This window comes from Chiloscyllium plagiosum, unplaced genomic scaffold, assembly GCF_037043375.1.
Source record: "Chiloscyllium plagiosum isolate Xiang-an unplaced genomic scaffold, Cpla_swu_hap1 HiC_scaffold_4, whole genome shotgun sequence".
Classification (NCBI taxonomy): Eukaryota; Metazoa; Chordata; class Chondrichthyes; order Orectolobiformes; family Hemiscylliidae; genus Chiloscyllium; species Chiloscyllium plagiosum.
Window position 1 is genome coordinate 89536830 of NW_028270142.1, and position 6000 is coordinate 89542829.

Sequence of the window (6000 nt, forward strand, 5' to 3'; positions counted from 1 at the left end):
CCAGGTTGAAGTTTGGAACTCTCTTCCATAAAAGGCAGTAGATGCTGGATCAGTTATTAATTTTAAATCTGATGTAGATAAATTTATGCTAAGCAAAGGTATTATGGGATATGTGTCAAAGGCAGGTATACAGAATTAGGCCATAGATCAGCCATGATCTCATTGAGACATGGAACAGGCTTGAGAGACTGAATAGACTACTCTTGATCATATATTCCTATGTCAGCATGCTGTGTAACTTGGACAGAAGTCACAAGTGTTGGTGTTGCTGAGTCTACTTCCCTTGTCCTTCTAGGTGGCAGCTTGTGAGGCAATAAGTTACCTTGATGGTGCAGCAAGGAGTAAAAGTCTGAAGAGCAATTTGCAGTTGGGATGAAGGGGGAATCCAGTTATTGTGGTCCAGTGGTACCAATGAATCACAGGAGAAGGAAATAGGTTCTGCATTGACAGTATTCTGAGCTAGGGACCAAATCGAAAAGCAGAACCTCAAAGCTAATAATGTTTAGATTAATGCCTGAGCCACAAGTAAATTGGCATAGGAAAATAAGATTCGAGAAATGACTGGTGTGGGAAAAGTGGTTTCTAACTTAATGGGCATTAGTATCTGTATTGGGAAAGTGGAATCTGACGCTTTGGATAGTATACAACTGAACCATACTGGGGCTGATGTTCTAGCAAGCCACATAATTGGAGGAGTAGAGAAAGCTTTAAATGAAATAATGGAAGCAAGGGATCAAATTTGGGAAGATATGTAAGTCAAACAGTATAGATAAGGCAAGGAAGAAAGCAATAATATGGGAGTGAATAAACAGATTATGACAGCAAGGGATAGACAGTACAAGTCTAAGGATAAATCAACAGATAAGGCTAGAAGTTACAAAAATAATAAATGAACAAAAAGGCCTTGCATCTGAATACATGCAACATTTTGCAATAAAATAGATGAACTGATAGCATAAATAGTAATATGTAAGTATGATCTGATGGCATTGCAGAAATATTACTTCAGAATGACATAGATTGGGACCTGAATATTGAAGGATACATGACAGGAAGGACTGAAAGCCAGGAAAAGATAATAGGGTGTCTATGGTAATTGACAAATCCCTCCATGATTGGACACCATTTGCATAATCATCCTTACTTTGCGAGAAACTTTTGCTGGTAACCAAATTAAGATTGTCAGTCAGGCTCGCATTATGGTGGATGTGTATGTATTGTAAACTACTGTATGTATATTAATAAATAGGACCCTACTCTTTGCAGACAGAAAGAACATGTATTCATTCTGCACTTATTTCATCTCAACAAAATAGATGATAGGCCATTATCTGATTCATTCATCAGGACAATTCTTTGACCCATCAGGTTCAACCTACCTCATCTTGGCAGTTAACTATCAGCCTTAAACTAACTGGTACACTCTCCAGGCTACACTTATACCATTTGGATTCCACTTGCTAACCAATCAGTACTCTCCTCTGATACAGGATAAATGTTAATTTCCTATTACATTGGTGTTTCTTGTGAATTGTCTTAATGATTGCAAGATCAAAAACTTTGACAAAATGTGTCTTTTCTTTTGGCAATACTCAAGTTTTGTTTTATCAAATAACTAAAATTCTAATAACCAGGGAAGTGGTACTGAGAAAATTGCTGGAGCTCCAGGGTAAGAAGTCCCCTGAGTGACTTGGGTCTTAGAATTAAAATTGCTTAGTTTTTGAAAAGGTTCTATCAAAATGGAAAATAGTGAATCTACTCCTTTACTCAAAACGGGAATGATTCAGAAAGGAAATATCTACAGACAGCTGTCATAGGTAAGTTTTTTTTATGCATTTGGATGATGTGGGCATTGCTGGCTGGGCCAGCATTTGTTGCCCTTAAGAAGATTGTGATGAGCTACCTTCTTGAACTGTTGCAGTTAATTTGGTATAGGTACATCCGTAACACAATTAAGGAGGAAGTTCCAGGATGATATATTTCCAAGTTCCAATTGTGAATGGTTTGGGAAGGAACTTGAAGGTGATGGCATTGCCATGTATATGCTGCTTCTTGTCCTTCTACATGATTGTGGTCCTAGGTTCAGTAGTGCTGTCTAAGAAGCCTTGGTGAATTAGAAGCAATTATTAAATATCTTATAGCAGGGCACTTAGAAAAATTCACAATAATTAGGCAGGTCAACATGTTTTTGTGAAAGGGAAATCACGATTAACCAATTCAAGGAAGTAACATGTGATATGGATAAAAAAAGATCTTGTGGATTTACTGTACTTAGATTTTCAGAAAGCATTTGAGAAAGGTCAGATAAAAGGTTACTATGAAAACTAACAGCTTATGCTGTAGGGTAAACATATGGTGTAGATAAATATTGTCTAGCTAACAGGAAACAGAGAGTAGTCATAAATTGATAATTTTCTGGTGGGTATGATGTGACAAGTGATATAACTACATGGATCAGTGCTGGAGCCTCAGCCTTTTACAATTCATATAAATTACTTAGATGAAGGGACCAGTAGTGTGGCTTTGAAGTTTGCCGATGACTTAAGGAAGGATGGGAAAGTAAGTTGTGAAGAAGAGATAAGGAGATATATGCAAATATCTAGTAAATGGAGTATAATGTTGAAAAATGTGAAGTTGTCAACTTCGCCAGAAAGGATAAAAGGTAAGTATAACATCTAAATGCTGACAGATTGCACAGCTCTGAGATGCAGGGGAATTTGGGTCTCCAAAGTACCTGATTCACAAAGGGTTAGTAAGCAGATAAAGTCAGTGATTAGGAAAGCTAATAGAATGGTATTGTTTATTGAAAGATGATTTGACTGTAAAAGTAGGGAGATTAAACTTCAAATATGTAAGACGTTGGTGTTCCAGTCAAATTTTATTCCTCAAGTAACATTGCAAAACAGATGATATGGTCAGTTACCTCATTGCTGTTTGTGGAACTTCACTGAATACAATTGGCTGCTGTGTTTGTCTACATTATATAAGTAATGACGTATCAAAAGTAATTCACTGGCTGCAAATGTATTGACACAACCTGAGTAGTGAAAGTTTCTATATAGTTGCAAATTCACTCAATATTTCTTTTCCCAGGTCATTTGCAAGATCTAGTCCTAAGGTATGAGTGGGGTTTGTGACAAATAATCCACTAGTAAAGTAAGGCTTCAGTATACATTATCCCAACACTGAGCATCCTGGAAGCAGAGTTAGCAGAGGATTTTTTTTTCAAAGATACTGTGTGTAGCATCTGGTTTAATCAGATATTGTTGATTAAACATGCTTTGAGATGTTGGACTAGAATATTCAGAACATTAACTTACAAACTTAAATATTCAGAGCAGGAGTAGGCCCCTTGAGTCTGCTTTACCATTAAATAAGATCATAGTTTATCTGATTAATCCACATTCCTGCACACCCCGATAATCCTTCACTGCTTGACCTATCAAAAATCTACCAACGTCTGCCTTAAAAACATCTAAAGACCTTGCTTTCATCATTTATTGAGGAAGAGATTTACAAAAACTTATCACCCTCTGTGAGAAAAAGAATTCTCATCTCTGTCCCAAATTCCCCTGCATCTCAGAGCTGTGCAATCTGTTTTATTTTTAAGAAGCAATCTCTTGTTCTAGCATCTCCCACAAGAAGAAACATTCTGTTGACATTCCTCCTGTCAAGTCCCTGGAGGATATTTTACATCTCCATCAAGTTACCTCTTGACCTGCCAGCAGATACAAGCCAATCCAAATTTTTCACATAAAACAACCCACCATTCAAGGTATTAATCTAGCATATATTCTCCAAACAGCATCCAATGCATTTAAATCCTTTTTTTAAATAAGATAGCAATACTAGAAAGTATAGGGTTTGTGACCATATACTGTGGAGCATGGAGTGAAAAAAGAACAAAACACTGTGTAAACCAAATACTAAAGTCAGGAATTTGTTTCAAGAAAAAAAATGAATGCAAGAGAATGCACTATTTATCCTTTTTGTTTGACTGCTAGTAGCTGATGACTGTTTTTGTTTTGTTTTCATATTAATATGCTCAGGTTGCATTATTCCACACTTCTTCAATTTAAACTCCGTCTTTCTTTTATTTAATCAAATGATGTGGGCACCCCTGCCTGGACCAACAGTAGCAGCAGTATGTACACAAAATACAAGATGTAATGCAAAATGGATGCGAGCATAAGAGGTACAGTTAGTAAGTTTGCAGATGACATCAAAATTAGAGGTGTAGTGAACAGCGAAGAGGGTTACCTCAGATTACAACGGGATCTTGACCAGATGGGCCAATGGGCTGAGAAGTGGCAGATGGAGTTTAATTCAGATAAATGCGAGGTGCTGCATTTTGGGAAAGCAAATCTTAGCAGGACTTATACATTTAATGGTAAGGTCCTAGGGAGTGTTGCTGAACAAAGAGACCTTGGAGTGCAGGTTCATAGCTCCTTGAAAGTAGAGTTGCAGGTAGATAGGATAGTGAAAAAGGCATTTGGTATGCTTTCCTTTATTGGTCAGAGTATTGAGTACAGGAGTTGGGAGGTCATGTTGCAGCTGTACAGGACAGTGGTTAGGCCACTGTTGGAATATTGTGTGCAATTCTGGTCTCCTTCCTATCGGAAAGATGTTGTGAAACTTGAAAGGGTTCAGAAAAGATTTACAAGGATGTTGCCAAGGTTGGAGGATTTGAACTACAGGGAGAGGCTGAACAGGCTGGGGCTGTTTATCCTGGAACGTCGGAGGCTAAGGGGTGACCTTATAGAGGTTTACAAAATTATGAGGGGCATGGATACGATAAATAGACGAAGTCTTTTCCCTGGGGTTGGGGAGTCCAGAACTAGAGGGCATAGGTTTAGGGTGAGAGGAGAAAGGTATAAAAGAAACCTAAGGGGCAACTTTTTCACGCAGAGGGTGGTACGTGTATGGAATGAGCTGCCAGAGGATGTGCTGGAGGCTGGTACAATTGCAACATTTAAGAGGCATTTGGATGGGTATATGAATAGGAAGGGTTTGGAGGGATATGGGCCAGGTGCTGGCAAGTGGGACTAGATTGGGTTGGGATATCTGGTCGGCATGGACGGGTTGGACCAAAGGGTCTGTTTCCATGCTGCACATCTCTATGACTATGACTCTAAGTTAACCAAAGGCCTTTTGACAGTATCTTCCAAACACACGACCACTTCCATCTAGAAGGATGGTATATCAGTAACTAGCGTTCAGGTTACAATTTCAAGATTGTCAGCAATTGAGCTAGGAGTGAGATGAGGATGTTTAGTCAGAGAGTTGTTAGGATATCTAATGCGCTGCTTGGGAGAGTGGTGAAAACTAATTCCATAGAAGTTTTCAAAAGAGAGCTGAATGAACATTTGAAAATGATGGATATAGAGGGCTGCTGAGGTTGGTGTGGAGAATGGAATTAGCTGGGTAACATTTATGGGAACGGTAGAACAATTGTCTAAATGTCTTCCTTTTGTACTGTATATTTCTACATTCTATAACAAGGAAAGAAAATAAATGGGAACATCACCATCTGCAAATTCCTCTTCAAGCCACTCACCATTTTGACTTAGAAATACTTTGCTATTCCTTCACTGGGTCAAAATCCTGGAATCGTTTCCATAACAGCATTGTGGGTGTAGCTACAGCATGTGGATTGTATCAAGAAGGCAGCTCACCACCATTACTCAAGGGAAACTAGGAACGAGCAACAAATGCCAGCCAAACAGTGATATCCACATCCCATAAATTAATAAAATAAAGTTGTGTTCGGCTGCCTTTTGAACTGCTGAAATCCACAGGGTATACGTATACATAGTGTTGTCAGGAAGGCAGTTACAATATTTTGACACAGCTGCAAGTGAAGTAATGATGATATATTTCCAAGTCAGATGTTGAGTGGCATGCAGGGGATCACCTCTGTCTCTGACTTTACGATTAATGGAATGTCCCCACTGCTGACTTTATGATTGAGAGAAAGTTATTGCTGAAGCAGCTTGAGAT